A 27,246-nucleotide genomic window follows, 5' to 3' on the forward strand; every position below is an offset into this window, starting at 1 on the left:
AAAATGGGAAACCATGGGAAACCATCTTCAGGGCTGCTGATATTGGTGTTTGAACCCACTATCTCCCAGATTAAAGCTCACAGCAGCGCGCCCCTAACCGCACGGCCAACTCGCCCGGTGCTTAAACATTTATTGGTTAGGGAAGGATATATCATCAATCAAGTAATGTTTTACTTACATATGGCCACATGAATGGTGTGTTTTGGGGAAAGCAGGATGACCAAAATAATATTTTACCTGCATCCTGTTACAGGAATAATACAAGTGTGGATCAAAAAGCGAAGTAAAACATTTTATTTAAACCTATTTGGATCTGAATGTCCAAACTTGACATAGTAAATTGAAATCTTGTGCTACAGACAGCAACAGATAAATTACCCCGTATTCGTTTCTAATATGAAAGAGAAAGTGAAGAAACTAAAAATCAAATACACCATCCTTAACCGCGTCTGGCCTTATATCATCTATCCCTGTTTCTTCTACTTGTGGCTTAGCCCACGCCAACCAGGTTTTGGGAATCCAAGTGACTGTATCCTTTGAGTTTTGTAATAAATCAGTAAGTGGGACACAAAGGATTATCAGTTTTAGATACTACAGTGAAATGGATTTGAGTAAACCTTGACTGTCAGAGATTAGGCGAGAACTTCTGGGAGTAATACTTCCGATGCTCAATAATGTTAAATAAATTTTTGTTTGAGTTTCCCTATATCGTACTCTATAACAAATTATTATATTTTCAAAAATATAGAATTTGGAATGATATTTACAGTTTTATGCTGCTGTTTTTGTTTGAGTTTTGCTATTTGCTACTGAATAACAAATTACAACATTTTCAAAATTATAGAATTTGGAATGATATTTACAACTTCTACCCTCATCTCCACTTGCATGGAAATAATGATTCTGCCCCCATCATACTTTTAAAAGAGAGATTCAGAAACTAGCTTTTGCACATGGGCAAAAACTTTAAAAAAATCAATTATTGAGTTGAAGGCTTCTTTATACACATGAGGTTTTGCAGACTTCTTCATAGAACTCTTCATACTCAATAATTTATCTGACCCCGTAATAATTAAGAGGGGAATTCCTCAAGGCAGTATTATTGGAGATTTATGTCTTCTTATATATATAAATGATTTGTGTAAAGGAGTGGAATCAAAGGTAAGGCTTTTTGCGGATGATGTTATTCTGTATAGATTAATAAATAAGTTAGAAGATTGTGAGTAACTGCAAAATGACTTCGATAATATTGTGAGATGGACAGTAGGCAATGGCATGATGATAAACAGGGTTAAAAGTCAGGTTGTGAGTTTCACAAACAGGAAAAGTCCTCTGAGTTATAATTACTGTGTTGATGGGGTGAAAGTTCTTTTTGGGGATCATTGTAAGTATCTGGGTGTTCATCATCATCATCATTTCCCAATTCCAGTTTCCTGGGTGTGGTGTACAAGCGCTTGCCATCTCCTTCTGTCTTCATACATCTTCTGATCCAGTACAACCTACCATTTGTATCCTCTCTCCTCCACATCTGATCTTACAGTCTCTATCAAACATTTTCTTGGTCTTCCCCTGTGGTCTTTTTCCTACGAGATTAAGGTCGAAATATTTTCTGGCAGGTCTTTCCCTGTTCATTCTCATTATGTGCCCACACCACTGAAGTCTGCGTTTCTTTATGACACTGATAATAGGAACCCCAATACCAGCTACTTTCCTACTCACTTCATTTCTGATCTTGTCCTTTCTGGTTGTTTGGTTCATGGTTCTAATGAATTTTATTTCAGTTGCTTGGATTCTACTGAATGAAGTCTTTGTTTAGTAGGGTACATGTCTTTAAATTGTACATAGGGATTGGTATGAAGCAAGTGTGGTACATGATTGTTTCCGCTTTCTGTGATATTTTGCAGTCCCAGAGAAGATTTCTGACTTGACTGTAGAAGTTCGATGCTTTCTGTGTCCTGCTGAGTATTTCCTGCCTAATGGTGTTGTCTTTAGAGATTGTGCTTCCGAGGTACTTGAAGTGGGAAGCTGATTCCTGTTAATATAAAGAAAGATCTTCAATGGGGTAATCACATAAATGGGATTGTAAATAAAGGATACAGATCTCTGCACATGGTTATAATGGGTGTTTAGGGGTTATAGCAAGGATGTAAAGGAGAGGGCTTATAAGTCTCTGGTAAGACCCCAACTAGAGTATGGTTCCAGTGTATGGGACCCTCCCCAGGATTACTTGATTAAAAAACTGGAAAAAAATCCAAAGAAAAGCAGCTAGATTTGTTCTGGGTGATTTCCGACAGAAGAGTAGCGTTACAAGAATGTTGCAAAGTTTGGGCTGGGAAGAACTGGGAGAAAGCAGACAAGCTGCTCGATTGAATGGTATGTATTGATTAACAATTGTATGTTTTATTACTCATCCACCTATTCAATACAATACAATTTTAAAAATTAGGACATTGTCCTTATCAAAACTGTTGACATGAAATTAATATATTAGACGGTACATGTTTCGCCTATCAATAGTAGGCATCATCAGCCATATTTTTCACCTTAGGATAGATCAGGTACCTGATTGGAAGTAATTTATGAATGCTGTTAAAAACTATGTTGTTTAAAATGTATTGGAGATTGTTAAACAACTATTACAATATAAAATGTAGTATGCTGTTACTTGACAATATTTGTGATAATATTGGAGTCTAAAAAGATGACAATTATTTGAGGATTATGATATATTAAAAAATATTACAATGAAGATAAAAATCAGAAAACACATTCCATTTAGTTGTCAGGTGGCGTATTGTACCCGGATGAGATAGCCCATAGGTATAATGATTTGATATTATAAAATAAATTAAGGCTTATGAGAGTATTGAAATAAGTTATACACATTGTCATTCTAGTGTAGACCAAGAGATTTCAACATTGTCAGACGTGCTCCCGACAATCTGTCGCCAAGAGTTAAGCCTGTCATAATGGATAGTAAATTACCTTGTCAAAAGCTAAGAGGATTTAATCTAGAACTCAGAACAACAGTCCTAATTGCAACAAGGAAGTGAGATAGTATTTATTTCTGAACAAGGTGCAGCCAGTGCGTCACAAATACGGAGAATATGTCACAATAGAGTTTCCCACGCCTCGAGGCATCTTGTTGTTAAGTTGTCAGAGGGAGATATTTAAACGAACCGCTGCAGTGTTAGCCAATGACAAAATTAGTAAAGGACTCGCAGATGCACCAACATAACCGAAGTCAATATGAACTCCAGTTATCTCCAGTAATAATAATAATTAAAATATTCCAACCACCGAATTGAACAGATGGGATTTTTGTGATTAATGTTGATTAATTGTAATCATGATTAATTAAGATAAAGAATTCTAATACTTTATTAATGGTAATACCATTTTACATAACAGTAGAGAAGAATAAGCAAAACAAAGCACACTAAAAAGAAAGTTCAATGGAGTATAAGTAGAAAAATATGTACAGATATATACACAGGTTATATTATAAGTAAACACAGGAAAGTAATAGTCAAATTTGGAGATTATGTAAGTGATTTCTCAATTTTGACAATGAGCAGTTAAATATATCAATATCTAGTTTGTTTAGAGATCTTGACATTCGTTCAATTGGCCCACTGAATGTGTAGTTAGTTCTATGCCAATTTGTAGACAATGTATTCTTGAACCTTGTGCGTCTGTCTGGTACATGTACGTTAATTTTTGCAAGGAGTCGTGGACAATTCACCGAGGAATGAAGCAATTTAAAAATGAAGAGTTTATCCAATAATTCACGGTGTTGTGACAGGCTATGCATATTTAAGGACTGTTGTAAGGATGTATAATCAACATTATCATATGAGAATCCTGCTCTAAATGAATATAAACAAAGAAATTTATGTTGTACTAAATCTAATCTATGGATAGAGGTCTGATGAGAAGGGTTCCAAACAGGTGTATGGTATTCTAGTATAGGGCGTACCATAGACACATACAGCAATCGATAGGTAGCTAAGTTTGAAAATTCTCTAGAATATCTAGTAATGCAACCCAATCTTTGAAATGCTTTCTTACAAATATTTTCAATATGTTCATTATACGATAGGTTATAACTGAATAAAACACCAAGGTCATTAACTTGTGAAACAGGAGTTAGAATGTTGTTATTACTAAATTTGTACTGAAATGATATTTCCTTCTTATTTTTAAAAAACGATATTATTTTACATTTCTCATCATTAAGTTTCAACCCATTTTGAATGCAATACTTTTCCAGATTTTGTAAATCTTCTTGAATTTTTAAACAATCAAGTGGACAATTAATTTGCATAAAAAATTTTGCATCGTCAGCAAACAAAAGCAATTCAGAATTCTTAAGTATATCTTTAATGTCATTTATGTAGATAGTAAAAAGTAAGGGCGCAAGGTGAGACCCTTGAGGAACTCCACAGGTAACAATAATAGGTGCAGAAAAATGATTCCTTATTTTAACAATCTACAGGTGATTTTTAAAATACGATTCAAACCATGAGAGGAGAGGCCCATTAATTCCATAGCCTGTTAGCTTTTGCAGCAAGATATCGTGGTCGACAGTGTCAAAAGCTTTTGAGAAGTCTGTATAAATGCAGTCCAATTGGGAGTGGTTCTCTATTGCATCCAAGAGGAACTGATAGAATAAAAGAAGATTGCTACAGGTTGACCGTCCTGAAAAGAATCCATGTTGCTCATCAATGATGATGTTTCTAAAGAGAGGTGTGATTTTGTCAAGAATTATTGATATAGATGTTGATTCCCATAGGGAATCTGAAATATTTGTCCTGAATGAGTAAATTTATAATACCAATATAAATGGTCCGTTATTGGACATTATAAATTTTCCTGCTAACTCATTCTTGGTTGCCAGCGTTTCGCCCTCGTGTGCTAGGGTGGGCTCATCAGTTGGTACCTAGCACACCTACCAATACGCTGGCTAGTGCATACCGTGGCCAAGCAGGCATCAATTTTTGCTGATGAGACAAAGTCTCTTAGTGCATTGGCACTGCCGGTGGCTCCAGTTAGCCTACGCAGTGGCCTCCATGGTCTGGAAATATGAGAAGAAATTATAACTGGTCTATATTGTTTTATGTCAGTTTTATCACCATTTTTGAAAACTGGACTAACAAATCCTTTCTTCCATTCCACTGGAAAAATGCCTTGGTTTAATGATAAGTTGAACAGATAAAAGAGTGCTTCACATAAAATAAATGAGCAGTACTTGAGCAGGTACGTTGAAACACCATCAGGTCTGACAGTTTTCTTTAATTCCAGAGATATCAGTTTGTTGTAAATTTCTGCCTTACTATTGTTTATAACTGATAGATTGACAGAGAAAGGATAATCATATGACATACTACTACTATTCTGATAAGAATAAACGGATGAAAAGTGGTTAGCAAAAAGACTGACAATATTTTCTCCAGTATCGGCTGTAACTTCATTAAGATGCATTGACCTTTTAGAAAGATATTGCCAGAATTTCTGTGGATTGGAAGTAATACTTCGTTCACAGTTGGAGACATACGTTGTATAGCAAGATTTAGATTCAGACTTGCATTCATTTCTTAATTTCGAGAAATGCTGATAATCACTATTGAGACCTGATATTTTGTATCGCTTGTGTGCTTTCTTCTTTTCAATAATCAGGGACTTCAATTTATGATTAAACCACTTTGGGAATTTGGGAGTCTTAAAATTCCGTATAGGAATGTAAAGTTCCATGCCATAATGTAGTACTGAATAGAAGATTTCTACTGCTTTATCAATTGATATGTTTTGAAACATCTCCTCCCAGCTGAACTGTGACAGATAATAATTTAGTCCATTATAGTCACCATTTAAAAAGTCAAAATAAAAACTATCAGCAGGCAAGGAATTGTATAACTCATTTATAGGTAAAGAAATCTCTAATGCTGGGTGGTGTCTATCAAGGGGGACAATGCTTTCATTAATAGATTTTACTTTCATGGAACTGGAGTTACTGAAAACCAAATCAAGAAAGTAATTTTGAAAATTTGGATAGCATTAAACTGATTTAAACAGAGATAAGAAAAAGTGTCTGTAACTAAACTGGACTGCATAGTGTGGTTACCTACTGACATAAGACCCACGCTGTACTCCTATTGGTTAGCAATGTCGCACCAGCATAGAAGCCGACTTAGCGCGCAAAAAATGGAGGATAGAAATCAAGTAATATCTCCATGACGATATGAGATCAGAATAAAACACGTGAATGTGTATCGCCAGTTTATTAAGTGGGATAGATTAAGAGATACAAATCCCCCTGCAAGTGCCGATTTAAGATAACCAACCCCATCCCTCTGGTATGACCGTGGATGACTCCGGCGAGAAACCATATCGTCTTTAAATAACCAAGAGTTGGACCTCACATCACCAGTCGTACCAGTCGTATCAGTCATATGAAGTTGTTGAGACTCTGGCACGTTGACTGTGTAAGTCAGCACCTTGGGATGCATTCGAAGTCAGTTAGAGCTGAAAGTACCTGAGTTGTTATGAGAATGAAGACAAACAGTGAAATTATTCATAGTACCGACTGTAAATAATCAGTACAACTGTAGGATGAAATTAATACATTTCTAAAGGTTTCAAGTGACAGAATATAAATAACTAACAGAACGCCGATAGTACTTTGGAAGGCAGTGTGCGGAGCCTGAAATAAATATTTCAAGATGCATGGTGATACAATTATCCGAGCAGGGAACTGTAGGAGCAAAGCGATCACGAGACGGCCTAGAAATACGTCAGGAAGTGCCGTTTGACTACCACGATACGCGCCGGGTCGAATAAAATGACATATCATCGTAAGCATCACGACTTGTGGTTCGGGCTCAAGGAAGAATATAATAGTGAAAGTGTAGTGGGTCTTTAGGCACCTATAAGTGTTCTTTTTGTATACATCATTGTAAATTCTTTAGTGAGGTGTTAATAATGGGTAATCACCCAGAAGTGTTTGGTTTTGTTAATATTATAAAGTGCGACATGATGCATGAGTAAACCAATATGGGGCCATGAGGCTTCTCCATCGCCACGAGACAATGGAATTCTACACAGGCATGAGTACACAAATTTTATATATTTGGGGATGTTATCGCGACAAAACGGGGCTCAGGGTAAATTAATCATGGTTACTTAATGTAACACATGGATCGCTTCCCGAATCCATGATTTATTTAAGATAGATGGACGAACTAATTTACATTAACGTAATTATGGGTTAGACTAATTAATTGAATATTTGTTTGTTGTATATAATGTAAATATGGGATATTTCTTTCAATTAATGCATGCTGTTTGTGAATACTTTGATTTAAGTTCATTTCAAGTGTTATATTTTTCTTTTATGCTAACCCAGTTTATTTTGATTTTCCAATCACCACGGTGATTATTTGTACCTTAGTTAGGCATAATTTGTTACCAGACGACCACATTATCAAAGTGACGGATGTGTAAAATTTGTGTTTGCGTACGGAAAGTCATGAAATAATAATAATAATAATAATAATAATAATAATAATAATCCTTTGTGAGTGTGCAAGTTAAAATGAAGGAAATAATAATAATGCTTTATAAGTTTGCAAGTTAAAATATAATAATAATAATAATAATAATAATAATAATAATAATAATAATAATAATAATAATAATAATAATAATAATGCTATGAGAGTTCGCTGGTGAAAGTAATAATCAATGTAGAGATAACATGTGGCATAAAAGACTTTAATTCGAGCAGTAAATTTGATTTTTAAGTAAATTGTTGATTTCACATTTTTGGACTTTGTCATTACCATAAAAATTTGTTTAGAAGTGATAGAGGAATGTGTATAGGATAGTCATGTTATGTTGAAAGCCCAGAGTAGTTTGGGCCCATTTTTGAGATTGGAAGCCGTGCGGGACAAAAATCCGGCATGAGGTGAGAATTGAGCCATACTGTTTTTGAGGATGAAATAGATAAATCTCAATGCCTAAGATGATATAATGTCAATTCTGCTGTTATGAGTGGCAGAATCCATGCACCGAGGATTAATGAGTAAATTACATGTTTGAAGAGTTGCAGTGGAATAATTGGACTTCAAATGAAAAGGAAGGAATAAGTTAGCAATTGCAGGCATTAGATATAGTTGCCAAGCTGCGATGTGCCATGGGATTTGAGATGTGTCTTGAGAGGACATGGTGTCCCCATAAAATTAACAGCAGTATGGAAATGAAGGTTGCAGTTCCGAATACCGTGGTGTCCCGACCGATGTAAATCATAATGGGACTCAACATATGTGACTAAATTCTAAAGAGTGGAAATTAAAATATAAAACTTTCAGTTTAATAATAATAATAATAATAATAATAATCCAAGTGAATCTTGTCTTAAATCAATTGCTTAGTGCCAAAGTAGACCAAAATTGTGAAAGCTTATGCATTAACCATGAATATCGCTAATGGTAGTGTAACACGTGAAATAGAGTTATCATAATAATAATAATAATAATAATAATAATAATAATAATTCGAAGAGAAATAATAGGAAGAATTTATTAGATTAATTGGGAATAATTATGGTGAGATCAATGTAAAATATTAAATCAATGATGAATAAGTGATACAATAATGATAATCTCCACTGATGAAAATAATAAGAAGAAGAAGAAGAAGTAGAAGAAGAAGAAGAAGAAGAAGAAGAAGAAGAAGAAGTTGAAGAAGCAGAAGAAGGAGAACTTGCGATAGTATTTTGAGAATAATAATTATGATGAAAGGAAATTAAGATATTTAATGGATGATGATTCACTGTTATGAATATGATAAACTAGAATAATAATAATAATAATAATAATAATAATAATAATAATAATAATAATAATAATAATAATAATAATAATTTATCATGAAACTGATCATTAATTTGTGCAGATTAATTATGAGGAAAAACGACCCTTCGTTTGAAACGTCGGCAAAGGATAGCATAAAATCATCCAGGATGATAAATGATAACAATCAAATATAGAATGATAATTGAAATTAATGATAATAATAAAATAATTGATGGTAATCATAGAATATGATAATGATCAGATAAAGAATGATAATGATAATTATTTAATAATCATAGGAAGATATGATAGGGACAGTCGTCATGTGTTGAATTGGTCGGAACCAGATGTTGGTTTTCCACGTGGGAGATTGTTGGTGGTAGGTGCGGAATAACCCACGGACGGCATATATCTTCATTGTGCGAGCATAGTAACGAACCTTTCCGTACATCTTGTCGTATTGACAAATGTAAATATTGAGATAAGCTTTGAGTTATCAAGCTACATCTGGCATGTTTGTGAATCTGGAAATATAGGCTAAGAATTTGTCCGTACATAGTGTTAACTTCATATGACATTCAACTCCGCAGCATAATTTTAACAGATTTTAAAAAACTAAAGACATATACAAGCTGGACAAACCACCATGTGTATACAACAACTGAGGAATCATCATTTTAATGGATTTTAAACTGAAAGGCAACGTCATTATGTACCATATTTTATTTTATATTCATCTGTGCAGGTGTTATAGTGTGTTTTCAAGTTGTTTTAAAGTTATATTGTGTTTGCCCGATTTGACTTGTTGGCTGATGAATGCACAAGTTTAGTGCCGAAACTAGTACCTCATGTGAACGATATGCGACTCATTCACGTTAATAAATATCTTTGTATTGAATAGGAGGAACCCTCTTAATTTCAATTATTGTAATCCCACTTCAATACGGATCATGAAATTTCTAAATATCAAACTATTGTCTACATTTGAACAACCAGAAATGTTTGCAAATATTTCAAGGAAATTGGTCACGTTGACTACTTCAGAAACTTCAGTGACAGAATCCCAAACAGTAGGCAGTACTGTTTTCCATGACACATTAATCACCATTTCTATTCCTTCTTTTACAGGTTCCATTTGAACATCTTCAATGAAACCAAGCCTGGCCTTTCAGCTTGTAAACATTTTGAGAGAAGTTCCCCTGAGGAACAGCCCAGTTCAAACAGCTTTAACTACCAAGAATTACAGCCCTTCAGTAAAGTACTCGACTTACATTTTAAACTTGCTACTTCAACAGCTGCACAAAAACACTTCAAGATTTTAAGAAAAACAAGCATATAATTTACTTATGTTATTTCATATAACAATAAAATCTTCTTCATAGATCTGCAAAAACTATAGTCTATAAAATCATTTTAAATTTAGAAACATCAAGAAAGTGTACATGTGCATTAGTGGACTTTTTTTTTAATAATTGTGATTTTGACTAGAGTCCATAGATTTTAACTCAATATGCATGCATGTCACTGTGATCATATGTTTGAACAGTGACAGTTTCTGACTAGAGTTCACAGACAGGATTAGACACTTAATAATGTTATTTGTTTTACGTCCCACTAACTACTCTTTTACGGTTTTCGGAGACGCCGAGGGGCCGGAATATTGTCCCGCAGGAGTTCTTTTACGTTCCAGTAAATCTACCAACACGAGGCTGACATATTTGAGCACCTTCAAATACCACTGGACTGAGCCAGGATCGAACCTGCCAAGTTGGGGTCAGAAGGCCAGCGCCTCAACCGTCTGAGCCACTCAGCCTGGCGGATTAGACACTTAAGTAACATCTAGTCTTTTTTTTAAATTAAATATATCCTTGTTTTCAGTTTTTGAATTTTCATGGCCAAAGGCGTCTTTTAACAAAGATGAAACATGTACCATGATTCATTGATTGTTATTCTGAAAGGAATAAAATAACTGGTATTGTAAAGGTAGAATTTCCTCAAGAAAGAACCATAGCACATGTTAAGGCTGACAAACAGGTTAAAAAATAAATTTCATTTCTTGTACCGATTTCAATACAGAAATCACACCAACTTCTCCCCCTTCTTCAATTAATTTATCCAGTAGCTGTCTTCTGTATTATGTTTGATGTTCTCCAGTTCACATTGATCCATTGGTTGTAAAAGAGCTGTTATGTTAGGAGGGAAAAACTTCATTTTGATCTGCCCAATGACAAGTAGCACCACTCCCGGATGTGACGGTGCATTGTCAATAAACAATATGCCCTTCAGTGGAAGATACTCTTCCTTCAAATATCTCCTCACTTTCAGCAGAAAATCATAATGGAAAAAGTTTTTTAAATGCCACGGTCCATCCATACATTTTTTTGTTTGTGATTGTTAACAATTGGTAAAATCGATAAATTTGACCATCATCGGTCCTTTATTGGTCCGTATTGACTCGTAACCATAATGTACAATGGGTGATTGTTTAGTCTGCCCTGTCAATATATTATCAATATTAGATTTTTTTTACAATGTTTCACACGTACATGTTTCGGGAGCCTTCACTCCCTTCATCAGCGCTTCCTACATCAATATCAATCTTCCCCAAATTCCAAGATCTAACATCACTCTGTTCTACATTTAAACATTGCCATCTATAATATTAACTCTGCCGGGCTGAGTGGCTCAGACGGTTAAGGCCTTCTAACCCCAACTTAGCAGGTTCGATCCTGGCTCAGTCCAGTGGTATTTGAAAGTGCTCAAATACGACAGCCCCGTGTCGGTAGATTTACTGGCACGTTAAAGAACTCCTGCGGGACTAAATTCCGGCACCTCGGCATCTCCGAAGACCTTAAAAAGTAGTTAGTGGGATGTAAAGCAAATAGCATTATTATTATCAAAAAAGGCTTTCACGGCCGCAGATCTTAAAATCACAGGAATAGAACCAGCTTTTGGGTGGTTAGGCCGTGTGCATTATGCAGAGTTTCGTCCAGATGTGCCATTCCAGCTGATGAGTCCAAATGGCACATCTGGACGAAACTCTGCATAATGCACACGGCCTAACCACCCGAAAGCTGGTTCTATTCCTGTGATTTTTTAGCATTATTATTATTATTATATTAACTCTAACCCATATACACACACTGTTCATTTCTTGTTAATGTCTGTTGTAATGTAACACATTCACACATACTAGAACACTTTAAAAAACTCATGAAAAGTTCTAATATTCTTCCTATATTGTAAAACTCTTACAAATATGTATCACAACCTTAGATGGATTTATTAGCTGAATCGGCCACAGATAAACTGTTTCTTGTCACTATTTGAATTGTTGTTGTCATTTAAATGTAGGCCCATTAAAAATCAACTATCTTATCGTCAAATTTAAATCTTGTTGATGTTAAAATCTTTTCTAGGAAGCAATGATTTATTATTAAATTATAAAACACATTAGGATTTAGTTGTGTATTATTGCTATCAGCCCAGATGAAGACATGGTGCTTTACTGTTGTTGAACTGGATTTTTTAAAAGAGCAGAACAAAACTCCCGTTATGTCCCTGAATTTGTTCTTCTAGTATGAAATGTTGAAGCGGAGGAAACCTACCCGCTTGCCAGCCGGACACTTACTAGTGTGTATACTGCTATTGTTAGTGCTAGTGTGTATACTGCAATACAAGTTGGGGTCAGAAGGCAAGCACCTCAACCGTCTGAGCCACTTAGCCTGGCCCTTGCAAATAAATGGGCAACAGTGTTCAGTAGAGTTTATTCTGGAATGTGAAGGCTCATGAACCTCTAGAAACTGGGGCATCCCATGTTATTAATAAAGCTCTGAGAGCTATCGTCTTGTTACAAAGTACTTATTGCTTTGCCCACTGTTGTTAATTATGCTTGATCACAATGTTTAACAATTTTTTATGGCTTCTTGTTAATGAGAAAAGAAAAACAAGAAAGAGTGAGATGGAAAATATATTACTGTTTTCCCTTTAGTGGTCATATATTTGTCCAGGCCTATTGCCCTGCTGTTTCTTTTCCCACAACTTGTGGACCATCATAACAGTTACATTTGTAGGAACTACAATGACTTATTCTACAATGTACAACTAGATTGTTGATAGTCACCTCATGTGCAGTTAACAAGGATTAGAGTTTAGATTGATGGTTTCATGGCGTGTAATTTTAGACATGATAATAAACTTTTGGGCTTTTTCTGTGTCAGAAAAAAAGGTAAAAATCTTTATTTTTTACAGAGAAATTTGCTCCAAGTCTTCAGAAGAAAAACTTCTCTGTTCACGAGCAAGACTTCTCTAACAATGAATGTATGAATTTAAGAATGCTTTACCATTCGCCTATAGTAATTTCAGGTCTAGAATTGTTTATTGTTATGTATGCTTGTGTATTTGTATAATTACATATCCAGAATGCCTTTTTGTTGTGCACGATTAGTTGAAGTGGCACTTACACTCATCAAAGGTTTTCGGTGATGCAAGGATGCAAAAGAGTCAGGATTAGGAAGGTATTGGCCATGGCCTTAATTAAGCTACAGTCCCAGCATTTGCTTTATGTGAAAATGCGAAAAAATCTTCAGGGCTGTGGACTGTGATATTTGAACTCACCAACTGTGAGTTGACTGCGCAGTTAGGGTCATGCAGCTGCAAGCTTGCATTCTACTTGCAAAAGAATCTACAGGAATTTCCTAATCTTCATTCACTCACACTGCAATAAATTGCAATGTTTGGTGGTACCTAAGTTTGTGAACAATTATTTTCTTTTATGAATTTCGACAAATGTAATAAGAAGTCCTATTTGTCGAAAATGTCACTTGAAGCTGCTTTGAGAATTTGTTCATCAAACACAATCACCCTAACACAGAGCAATTAGTGGCATCCAAACCCTGCCAAAATTTGAGGCAAAAAAAGAGAGTGAGAGAATATACATATATAAATGAACCTTTGAGTGGAATGACTGTACCTCACGTTTGCAATTTTGTTAGTGTTTAAAGCAGTCTGTACAATTGATACTATTATTCTTGAATTTATCAATAAATGTTATTGAATGAATCACAGCCCCATTCAACAACAAGCATCAAACAATGTTTATGCCACCTGTCCACTTCTATCGCTAAAGCACACCAACTCTCTCTCTCTCTCTCTCTCTCTCTCTTACGCACACATGTATGCTGATGATTTACAAGCTTACTTCCACTCAGTCTCACTATCATGCCTTGTATAAAGCAATTTATTCATAACATCTTTCAACTGATCAAATGGAGCATATCTCATAACTCATAACCTCCAATTAAATGTGGCTAAGATCCAGCATATTTGCATAGGTTACACAAAACTGCTGAAAACTTTTGATCTCAAATCCCTCCCAGCAATAATGATTCTAGATATCCATTACAGTGAGACTGTTAACAATCAATGTATAATTTCCGACAGAACCATTATCCTGGTCTGATAATACATCAAATATGGTCCAAAAAGTTGTGTCATCCATGCTTAATTTGCAAATTGCTTTACTTTGCACTGACACCAATAGGTCTTACAGCAACATTGGGATAGGAAAGGGGTGGAAAGGAAGTGGCCATGGCCTTAATTAAGGTACAGCCCCAGCAGTTGCCCAGTGTGAAAATGGGAAACCATGGAAAACCATCATCAGAGCTGCCAATAGTGGCGCTCAAACCCACCATCTCCCAAATACTGGATAATGACCACACTTAAGCGACTGCAGCTATCGAGCTCGGAATGCATAATTTGAAATGTAACGTCCCCGTCTCATGTACACCACCTTTCAAGTGAGAACTAGTTGTTCAATGTCTTACTTGATACATTTCCAATCAATGACTATGGTTCAGTCATATATAAAAAACTACTACAGAGGTACAAAACATGTGTGTTCATTACGTGACAAATGCCAGGCGTGGCAAACACATAACACCCTATTACACAGAGGTGCAATGGTTGAAACTCCATGAAAGTCTCAGTAGCTTTTGCTACGCACAATATTCTCAAACCGAAGACCCAATTCCACCTTTATAATACATTTAAACCTATAGAGTCAGTACATAACACACATAATAGATTTAGAAAGACTACCCTTCAAATTCCCCTCCATTATACCTTTTTTTTTTTTTTTTTTTTTTTTTTTTGCTTTACGTCACACCAATACAGATAGGTCTTATGGGGACGAAGGGATAAGAAAGGCCTAGGAATGGGAAGGAAGCGGCCATGGCCTTAATTAAGGTACAGCCCCAGCATTTGCCTGGTGTAAAAGTGGGAAACCACGGAAAACCATCTTCAGGACTGCCAACAGTGGGGTTCGAACCCACTATCTCCCAGATGCAAGCTAACAGCTGCGCGACCCTAACCGCATGGCCAACTCACCCGGTACCACTTATTTCACCGTTTCACAAACACCACTAGCTGTACTTAACTAAAGCAGTCCTCATCTTTTTCCTTGAGGAGTATGCAAGGAGCTGAAATCATGCAATCTTATGTCCATAAATCAGAAATATGTATATTTCTTAGAGAATTGGTTTAATCACTGCTTTTATTTTAGATTCTTGTAATCCAAACAGGCTAATGTTTAGTTTCATTTCTATAATATGAACCAGAGTGGTTTACAGTCAATCAATCACTGCTTTTAGGGCAGTCGCCCAGGTGGCAGATTCCCTATCTGTTGTTTTCCTAGCCTTTTCTTAAATGATTGCAAACAAATTGGAAAATTATTTAACATTTCCCTTGGTAACTCATTCCAAACCCTACCTCCCCTTCCTATAAACAAATATTTGCCCCAATAAGTCCGCTTGAATTCCAACTTTATCTTCATATTGTGATCTTTCCTACTTTTAAACACACCACTCAAACTTATTCGTCTACTGATGTCCTCCCACGCCATCTCTCCACTGACAGCTCGGAACATACCACTTAATCGAGCAACTCGTCTCTTTTCTCCCAAGTCTTCCCAGCCCATACTTTGCAACAGTTTTGTAATGCTACTCTTTTGTCAGAAATCACCCAGAACAAATCGAGCTGCTTTTCTTTGGATTTTATCCAGTAATCCTGGTCTTCCAAGAGGACTCTTCCAAGTAATCCTGGTGAGGGTCCCATACACTGGAACCATACTCCAGTTGGGGTCTTACCAGAGACTTATATGCCCTCTCCTTTACATCCTTACTACAACCCCTAAATACCCTCATAACCCGTGCAGAGATCTGTACCCTTTATTGACAATCATATTTATGTGATTACCCCAATGAAAGTCTTTTCTTATATTAACACCTAGGTACTTACAATGATCCCCAAAAGTAACTTTCACCCCATCAACACAGTAATTAAAACTGAGAGGACTCTTCCTATTTGTGAAACTTACAACCTGACTTTTAACCACGTTTATCATCATATCATTGCCCACCATCCATCTCACAACACTATCATGGTCACTCTGCAGCTGCTCACAATCTTGTAACTTACTTTATTACTCTGTACAAAATAACATCATCTGAAAACAGCCTTATCTCTGATTCCACTTCTTTACACATATCATTGATATATATAAGAAAACATAAAGGTCCGATAATACTGCCTTGAAGAATGCCCCTCTTAATTATTACAGGGTCAGATAAAGTTTCGCCTACTCTAATTCTCTGAGATCTATTTTCTAGAAATATAGCCACCCATTCAGTCACTCTTTCTTTCTAGTCCAATAGCACTCATTTTTGCCAGTAGTCTCCCATGATCTACCCTATCAAATGCCTTAGATATGTCAATCGCAATACAGTCCATTTGGCCTCCTAAATCCAGGATACCTGGTATATCTTGCTGAAATCCTACAAACTGAGCTTCAGTCGAATAACCTTTCCTAAACCCAAACTGCCTTCTGTCAAACCAATTAATAATTTCACTAACATGTCTAATATAATCAGAAAGAATGCTTTCCCAAAGCTTACATGCAATGCATGTCGAACTTATTGGCCTGTAATTTTCAGCTTTATGTCTATCACAATTTTCTTTATACACAGGGGCTACTATAGCAACTCTTCATTCATTTGGTATAGCTCCTTCAACCAAACAATAATCAAATAAGTACTTCAGATATGGTACTATATCACAACCCATTGCCTTTAGTATATCCCCAGAAATCTTATCAATTCCAGCTGCTTTTCTAGTTTTCAACTTCTGTATCTTACTGTAAATGTCATTGTTATCATAGGTAAATTTTAATACTTCTTTAGTATTACTCACATCCCCTATCTGGACATTATCCTTGTAACCAAAAATCTTTACATACTGCTGACTGAATACTTCTGCCTTTTGAAGATCCTCGCATACACACTCCCCTCGTTCATTAAGGATTCCTGGAATGTCCCTCTTGGAACCTGTTTCTGCCTTAAAGTACCTATACATTACCTTCCATTTTTCACTAAAATTTGTATGACCACCAATTATGCTTGCCATCATGTTATCCTTAGCTGACTTCTTTGCTAGATTCAATTTCCTAGTAAGTTCCTTCAATTTCTCCTTACTTCCATAACCATTTCTAACTCTATTTCATTCCAACCTGCACGTCCTTCTTAGTCTCTTTACTTCTCTGTTATAATATAGTGGATCTTCACCAATCCTTACCACCTTTAAAGGTACAAACCTATTTTCACATTCCTCAACAATTGCTTTAAACCCATCCCAGAGTCTGTTTACATTTTTATTTACCATTTTCCAGCAATCATAGTTACTTTTTAAAAACTCCTTCATGCCTGTTATATCAGCCATATGGTACTGCCTAATAGTCCTAATTTTCATACCTTATTTTCTTTCACATTTATTTTTAATACGACAAAAACAGCTTTGTGATCACTAATACCATCTATTACTTCAGTTTCTCTATAGAGCTCATCTGGTTTTATCAGCACCACATGCAAAATATTCTTCCCTCTAGTTGGTTCCATCACTTTCTGAATCAGCTACCCTTCCCATATTAACTTATTTGCCATATGTTGTTCATGCTTCCTGCTGTTCGCATTACCTTCCCAATTGACATTTGGTAAAATGAGATCACCCGCTACAATCACTTTCCTTTCCTTATCGTTTACCACATAGCTGATTATCTTATCAAATTATTCTGTTTCAGCATCAGTGCTACCATTTTCCGGTCTGTACACTCCAAAGACATCAAGTTGCCTATTATCCTTAGAGATGAACCTTACACCCAGAATTTCATGTTTCTCATCCTTAACTTTTACGTAGCTTACAAATTCTTCTTTCACCAGAATGAATACTCCCACTCCTACCATTCCTATCCTATCTATACGATACACACTCCAGGGCCGTGAGAATATTTCTGCATCCATTATATAATTTCTCAGCCATGATTCAACTCCTATTGCAATATCTGGTAAGTATATATATCTATTAAATTAATTCGATTCCTTTGTTTAAAATGCTTCTACAATTGAGTACTAACATTTTTATGTCATCCCTGCTTGATTTCCAGTTCCCTGTTCGCTTAACACCGCTCCCTAGGCCACCCTGTTTCCCTCAATGTACCTGCCTATAACCCTTCTAAACAAGTTTCCTAAGTTATATGTACCACTGCGGTTTAAGTGAAGGCCATCTGAGCGCAGATCCCTGCCTCCTACCCACCCATTAGGATCTAGAAATCTCACTCCCAGTTATCGGTACTGGTTATATGTTTCAGTTTTACTGCATTTGGTATCTATACAAGCACAAGCTTAATTTAATTCCTCCTTTTTTTTTTTTTAAAGTTTAATGTTTAAATTAATATTTTAATATTATAATAATTTAGTTACTGTGTTCATAATCCTTTATATTATTATATCAAAATGCAATATAAAGGGGTTTATTCAGCCTCAGTGGCATGTAAATTATCAAGAAATTCAAATCCAAATCCAAATTATCTCTCTCTTCCTTGGATGGTGCTGATTAATGGCATTCAGGACTGACCAGAGCATGTGAATGGTATGAATGATCTTGCTCATGATGTTACAGGGATGCTGAAGAAGCATATTTTTTGGATCCGTGAGGAAAGCTATGTTAAACTACCTTACCCCTTGCCATAACTTATTCTGTACTCATTAGAATACAGCCATGGAATTAACTTTTCTTTTTTTTTTTTTTTTTTTTTTTTCTATTACCTCATAACCAGGGCCCAGATTTTGATAACCTAATATATATAGTCTATATAATAAAGTTTTGACTGTACTTTGCTCAGAATTTTAAAAAGAATGGTATTTCTATATCAGATAAATAATTTTCTTCATGCTGAGTGAAATGGTAGTTTAGGAGAAGGCCTAAAATTTAATTATTTATGTTATTAGTGGTCCTATCAATAAATACTACATAAACATATATAGAATTATATTTCCTATCATTTATGTCTTATTGATCTTTACTGTACTGATTATGATAGAGACATTCATGAATTTTGTCTTTTGTTGCAAAGTCCATACTAACGCCGAACCACGAGAAAATGGGGGAACAGAATTTAATGAAAATCTGTATGTTAAGTCTGGGAATAAGGTACTACAGTCCAGCATATAAATTTTATTCACACTGGATGAAATGGTAGTTTAGGGGAAGGTGCAGGAGTCATGAAAGAAGGAAGGACTGCCTTTACATTAGATGCTCCAATATCCTAGAGTTGCAAGAAAACAAAATGTGAAGGCCTACAATATCAAAAACTCGTAAAACTTATTAACAATAACATGAAATTGACTATTGTTATGATGTGATATGTCCCTCTTCCTGACACTCATCTGTGATAGATGGGATGACTGCTGTATTCCTAGTAAAACAGCATGCCTGAATATTGGCGGAAAGTAGCTGGGGAGTTAGATAACTTTGCACATGCTATACGACTGTCCTGCAACGATGGGTAGACTACTGATGCTAGTGACCTATAAAATGACCTAAAAGTTCTCAGAAAATGACTTAAAATGACCCAATAATATGAAGGAAATAATAATAATAATAATAATAATAATAATAATAATAATAATAATAATAATAATCAGGTACAGTAACACTGGAGAAAAAAATATTTCAGTATTTTGTTAAAATGCAGTTATTACAAGCAACATACCTGAGAATCCAAATATCATCATTATTAGGATATAATGCAATCCACTGATATTCTAGATACCCCTTGTTTGTCATAACCTACATGTTGTTTAATGGTAAATCTGCTGCATATTTCTCAGAAATGTTTCTGACAATCTGTAGAAATATCCTCTCAATTAATAAGGCTATGGATTACAAAATGAAATAAGTTGCCTGTTATTTTAGAGTGCAGGTTTATTGAATACTAAAAGGAACAAGTTTAAAAAAATGCATTGATCTGAACAAGTCCAGTGATCATCATGAACTGAACTGAACAAAAGGTGGCTGCTCGGAACCAAAGAGGAAACACCAAAGAATACTAAGTGGCGGCACTAGAGGGCGGCTCGATATGAATAATATTTAACACCCCCCTCTCAAAGTGATGATCGACCAAATGGTTCACTTCATGAGACCCAGGTTGCTCAAACACTTCCAATGCTCGACTCTGGGCAATCCTTTTATGAGCACATCCGCTGGCATCTCTTCTGTCACAAGATACTTCAGGTTGATTTCCGCTGCAGACAGAGCTTCCCTCACAAAATGATGACGCACGTGAATATGATTTGTGCACGAGTGGAACACAGGATTCTCGGCCAATTTCCTTGCTCCTTGATGGTCAATGTGCAGAGTGATGGCTGGCACTAGACTTTTACTAACCCCCTCAGACAGCTATCGTAGGTGTATTGCCTGCTTGGAGGCGTCGCTGGGAGCCATATACTCAGACTCTGTAGATGAAAGCACAATTGTGTGCTGTTTTCTTGACTCCCAGGAAATAGGACCTCCACTTATTATCCTGTATATGATCTCATGTCGTCAGGCAGGCAGCCCAGTCAGCAGCTAGACTGCTCTCTCTCGTTGTACAGTTTATTCCTAAGTCCAGTGTTCACTTCAGGTAATGTAGCACACGTTTCACAGCCTGCCAATGGCTGGCACCAAAACCAAAACTTAGAACACTGGTTGCGTGAGATATGTCAGGGCACATTCCAACAGACAGGTACACAAGTGCACCAATGAGTTCACGATAGGGTGGCTTTTCTCCATCCTCGATGACAGTTTCTCTCCATCCATGATGGTCAAAATATCTATGTTTGATAGCTTCATCCCTGTATCAAGTGACGTAGAGACTGGGAAGCATGATGACATTCCAAAAGGATTAATTATGTCCAAGATAAATTCTCGTTGACCCATAGTTATTGTTGAATCAGATCAAGTGAATTAGATTCCCAAACAGACTTCTTCAGGAATCCGCAGAGGTCATTGATTCTTCTGAGGTTCTGACATAGAATAATATCATCGACACAGATGACAATTATCGGCAGGTCATCCCCTGTAGTCATTATGTAGACATGTGCATTCCCAAAAGTCGGCTTTGCTCCAAACACTATCATTCTTGATCCAAATGCTGGTACCAACAGCATTCAGCCTGCTTCAATCCGTACAGTGCTTTCTTCATGCGGCGTACTCTGTTTCCCTTCAGTAGCTCAGATAGCATCTTCTTGGTCTTGTCAATTACATCTTTAGTGCCGTACTTCCTTTCACTGAAGTTGAAAATATGTAACAATACACTCAAATATTTTATTTAATGACCTGCCTGTTCAATACATGTTGTTACCTTAAATTAGTACATGTTTCGTCCCCTAGGGCACACCATCAGCTAGAGTAATATACATATATACACCAGATACAAAAAAATGATACTTATAAAAATGGTGAGACACAAGCTAAGAATCATGAGATAAAACATAACACTTAAAACTGGAAGATAAATTGTGAACATTAAAATTGAAATTCTAAGTCCTCTTGAAGATAAAGTATGTTAGTTTTTCCTTAAAAATTAATCAATATTGGTTGCACCATAAAATTTTTGATTTGAGACTTGAAGTCTGTTGATTACATTAAGGTACTATGTGCAATGTGATGTTTACATCAGTTGTGAGAATAACAATATTGTTGATTAAATTTCTTCTGTGTTTAACATGTTGAATGCCCATATAAATAACTTCATAAAGTTATTGTTGGGAAACACTCCATAGGAATTTTAATATCTGTTTAAAGTGCGAGTTATTTCTTGATTTGAAGTCAAAACGAAATGTGTTGATTATTTTTGTTGCCGAAACATGTTCACAACTTTTCTATCATTTATAATTATTTAACCACAAAATGTGGTATTGTAAGTATTGACTAAGTTAACATTAAATGTATATTTTGTAAATTGTATGTAGGCCTAATCTCCTTGAGTTTACAATAACCTATGTACAAATGGATAGAATGTTCTGTAAAACTCTAGTGACAAAGGTGTGTTGTTCTGGACTATTACCCCGTGTTGCACAACATTACATCGGATTTATACTTCTCATTTACAGGTAATATTAAATTATATACTATTAATTATGTGTTCATACATTAAATAATGTATTATTAATATACATACAGCAGATGTATCATGACATAAAGTCACATGTTTTGTTACACAAGACAGATCATATAATACACAAATAATAAATGATACAACCACAATTTATACCAAATAAAGTCCATACATAACTATGTATATAATAATACTAATCAACATAAACAACTTCATAGCCACACCTCGCAAGAAATAATAATAATAATAATAATAATAATAATAATAATAATAATAATAATAATAATAATAAAAACAACTCTTACTTATCGAGCTCGATATTTTTACTATCTACCCATGGGTTTACAGAATTGTCTCCAAGTTATACTAGTCCATTACACTCACATCATGCTCTTGGTTAAATTTAAACAGTCGACCAATGAACCAACTTTCTGGAAGTTTCCCACATCTGGATTTTCTTTCATCCATTCTCCAAAGAATGTATTTCTATCCAACTCAGCAGTTGGGCAGTGATTCCTGATATGATTCACAGCTGACACTGCTTCTGCCCAGAAAGAAGGTGGAGGGCCAGACTGGAACAGTAGACACCAAACCATTTCAAAAGGTGTGTTTTTCTACTTGGCTACCCCATTTTGTTCAGGGTTGTTTGGGACCATCAGTGGACGTTTAATGCTGGAACTCTTCAATAAGTCATCAAACTGCCTATTGATATAATCCGTTTCGAGTCCATATGTGAGAATTGGAATGAAGTAGGTATAAAACTTGGTTAATAACTGCAGTTCTGCATTCATTGAATGTCATGTGGTAACCCTTGTCAATAATCCCCACAAATGACAAAAGATTGGTCCATAAATCCAGCATATGCAGAACTTCACTCAAGTCAACTGTCTTATCGTGTTTGTTCACTCGTGTCACCAACTACGCAATACCTTTGCACTGATTTTCAAGGAGCTGGAATTCGCCAAGTTCAGCACCTCACAAATGTCTAATTCAATGCACTTAAAACTGTCAATATCCTTGGCCATGTGTGCGGTACACCCACTATGCAAACACCACCGTATTTTGTCTGTCAAATGAGCCACGGGGACATTTCCTTTGTGACATACACTCAAAATTGGTGCAGTGCAACGTACAATGATGTGTTTTCCGTCTTGTTTTGTGTTTTGATCATTTTTCACTTTCAGTCAACAATTCGCTGCTTTGTGACCCAACATTTTTTTGCACTTGACACACCTGAATGTGTCACCATCATGCTTATTCTATTTACCGGATTTGCCATAGTTCCAACGGTTGTTATTGTTCCCAACATTACGTTCTACATGGGTCTGTTGATTACTTTGTCATGCATCACTTTCTTCAACTATTTTTATGCGCACTGTTTCTGGATTCGGGAGTTTGTCACGTGACTAGATCGTGATGTAAAAGCTATCAAATCTCACTGGTAAATTGTAGAGTAACAATATCAACAGAAGGTCGTTTCTTATCAGCACTTCCATATTGCTGAGTCGGTCAACAGCATCAAAGAATCTTCACTGATGATCACTAACATCGTCGCCCTCATTCCTGAATTAAAGCAATATTTGTTTCAACAGGTTAGCTTTTCTTGCAGGATCATTTGACTGGTACACATTTTCCAACTAATACCAAAGTTCTCTTGATGTTGCAGAATTCTTTACCTGTTTGAACTCGGTAGAAGAGATTCCCAGATGTATATCTGAAATGGCCTTACTATCTCCTGATTCCCATGTCATCACTGCGTTCTCTGCATCTGCCTCAGGCTTTACTTTTGCACTCTTACATAGGTCCATGCATAAATTTTTTAATAAATAATGCTTTCATATGGTTTTTTCACATATCAAAATTATGTTTTGAAAGCATTTCAATGAGCATCATTGCAGGCACTGTTATTTCTTGTTCTTTCTCACCATTTAATGGAATGTTCCAGAACAACACAACAATACTTTTACATCTTTCTATAATTTCAATTCATCACGTGCGACTCTGGTCGCATAACCTATTGATAAGACTGCGGATTACAAAATGAAATATGACACCTGTTACTTTAATGTGCAGGTTTATTGAATACAAAAAGGAACAAGTTTAATACAACTTATCTATCTGAATAAGTCAAGTGACCGGCATAAACTGAACAACAGATGACTGCTAGTAACTAAAGAGAAAACACCAAATACTACTAGGTGGCGACATTAGAGAGTGGCTCGATTTAAATCATATTTAACACTCTCCTTCAATGGACAACTTTAGATGGCTTTATTTTTACCATTTAATACTTGAAGTAGATCACACACAAATAAATAAAACTCGCAATGTGTAAAATGAAACTAACCAGCTCCTATACGTATGTTAGTACTCAGGCACATCAACACCTTACTGGAATATGAATTTGTACCTACTATAGTGATAATACCTCCCCCTCTCATAGCAAGCCTATCCAGATTAGAAGCAATGTCTCATTATGCTTGAAGGATGTAGACTTCATAACAGTGTGGATAAGTGTTGTAGAAGGCTATTTTATGTCACAACTTTCAAACCGAGTACTGAACCTTTCAATGTTTGAATATTCTAGTTTGTTGAAAGCTTAGATAATTATTCAAAATATTATAATTACCCAATGCAAATACATAAAAACCACTAAATAACAACATAGAACAAATAAAAATAACTTACCAGGTGTATGCATAAGTTTTTGCTGGGTTTGTGGTAAAGAAAACATGTAATTTCAAGGGAAATTAATTTTTTGTTTATTCAAATTATTGGCCTACAGCTTTTACACACTTCGCCTATCTTTCAGGTAAGTTAAGAACACCATGCCTGAAAAACTGCTTGTCTTTTGTGGCAAACCATTTGTAGAGCCATTTTGCAATGTCCTCGAAATTGCTGAAGTGCTGCTCTGCAAGCGCGTGCCTCATGGATTCAAAGAGGTGACAGACAGATGGCACCAGGTTGGGGTAGTACGGCGGGTGTGGAAGGATGTTCAATCCACGTGATTTCAAGGTGTCCAGTTTGTCATGACTTCTGGCCCATTCCGGTCGTCTTTCGATCAATGCATGATTTAAATTAATCATTTGTTGGCGATAGCATTGTGCATTAATGGTTTTGCTGGGCTTCAAGAGTTCATTATACACAATATTGCTCTGGACAGACCAGACACAAATCACCACATTTAAATTGTCAAAACCATGTCTCACATGTTCTAATTGATGAAGCATGTTCACTGTATGTTTCTACCAGCAAACGATGTCTTTCCACAGCCTTTTCCTTTTGATTTAATAAGAAAAGCAATGTGTGCCACAAATGTTCTTTTTCAGGCACAAATGTCAACATGATCACTGAACGATACAATACAGATGATAGTGTTTGGTGGACTTAACTTGTGTGTGTTTGTAGGTCAATGTCAGGCAAACAAACTGACATGTGTCAAATTCATACATAGCGTACTGTTCGCTGGCGTCATCTCTTAATGAAACCGGAAAAGACTTATACATACACCTGATAAAACAACAAATAATGCAACGAATTGCTGAAAATGACAAAATAATGAGGCAAATTTGAAAAATTGACTTAAGAGTAAGAAAAGCCAAAATGTGATGGAGAATGACTTAATAAATATGCTTTTATGTAATCAGTGGGCCATGATCAGAATTTATGTATAAGGTAGCAATATGCATAATGCACCAGTTAAAAGATATGTCATAAAAACCTGGGCCTTGCTCATAACCAATGATAATGCTTTCACTGACGATTGTCAGACCAGACGACTTAAATATTGTTTTCTTTTAAAACTTTGTAATACAATAAGAGAAGAAACTAAGTTGCATTAATCAAAGCTAAGTCAGTTTCAAGAGCACTTAGTTCATTTATTTCCTGAAATACATTCTGTAGAATTGTAGTTAAAAAATGTATTCTCTCTGTCAAGTCTGCTTAGCACAGAAATAACTTGTTCAAAGTTTGTTGCATAATACTCAGTGATACCCTTCCATTTTCACCAGTGTGTGAGATCTAGAATGGAGGAGAGTACTGTACCTGGTACTCTCTTATAAATTCTTCTATTCTACTGGTTAGTTTCACAAAAATAGTATATTTCCATTAGCAATCAACTTTTATGCATGCAGAAACAGTACACCGAATGAGCATTTGTAACAACAAGGCTCTGTTGACTTTGGTAATCTACACAACAACTTCAAGATCTTAACCGTCTTGGAACACCTCTCCACTGCACATGCCCACCTAAGCAGTTTTTATGGCACTAACCCTATTTTATGCTGGTTTCTTAACATTGCACTCACACATTAAAGATTTTCTGCGATGCAATGATGGGGAAGTGATAGGACTGGGATGGTAATGTCTATTGCCTTAATTAAGGTACAGCCACGACATTTGACTGGTGTGAAAATGAGAAACCACAGAAAACCATTCTCAAGGCTGCTGACATTGGGATTCGAATCCACCATCTACTGAATGCAAGCTCACAGCTATGCAACCCAAACCACATAACCAACTTGACTACAATATAAATTATTAATCCGCTCTGCACTTCATCTTAATATGTGTGATCATCTTGCATGGAGAGTCAATCAGAGCAGCAAAAGTAGAAGACCCTTTCCCTTAATGGAACTTCTGCAAGCAACATCATGCAATAGTCTAACTACTACTAATATGTTTTCATTCCATACCCTCATGCGGTATGGTGAGCCTCCTAGAGAACACCCTCTCTCAGGCCCATACTCTCTACTTATAAGTTTCCTGAATGCATTAATGATGAATGGGATCCCTAATCACTGGTTTACAAAGGAGCGCTACAACATGCTTCATTTTGGATGTGAAACAAATAGCATTCATTTTACTACACACGTTCTGTAACAGGGTGCATTTGTAAATATACTA

The 27,246-nt window shown here is 35.9% G+C and overlaps 1 protein-coding gene across 1 annotated transcript in view; it reads right to left on the minus strand.

The window, feature by feature from the left end:
- Positions 1-27,246, minus strand: part of Camta (Calmodulin-binding transcription activator) — a 705,348-nt gene that overhangs the window by 27,409 nt on the left and 650,693 nt on the right. The window lies entirely within an intron of this gene.

The sequence above is a fragment of the Anabrus simplex genome, chromosome 2, assembly GCF_040414725.1.
Source record: "Anabrus simplex isolate iqAnaSimp1 chromosome 2, ASM4041472v1, whole genome shotgun sequence".
Classification (NCBI taxonomy): Eukaryota; Metazoa; Arthropoda; class Insecta; order Orthoptera; family Tettigoniidae; genus Anabrus; species Anabrus simplex.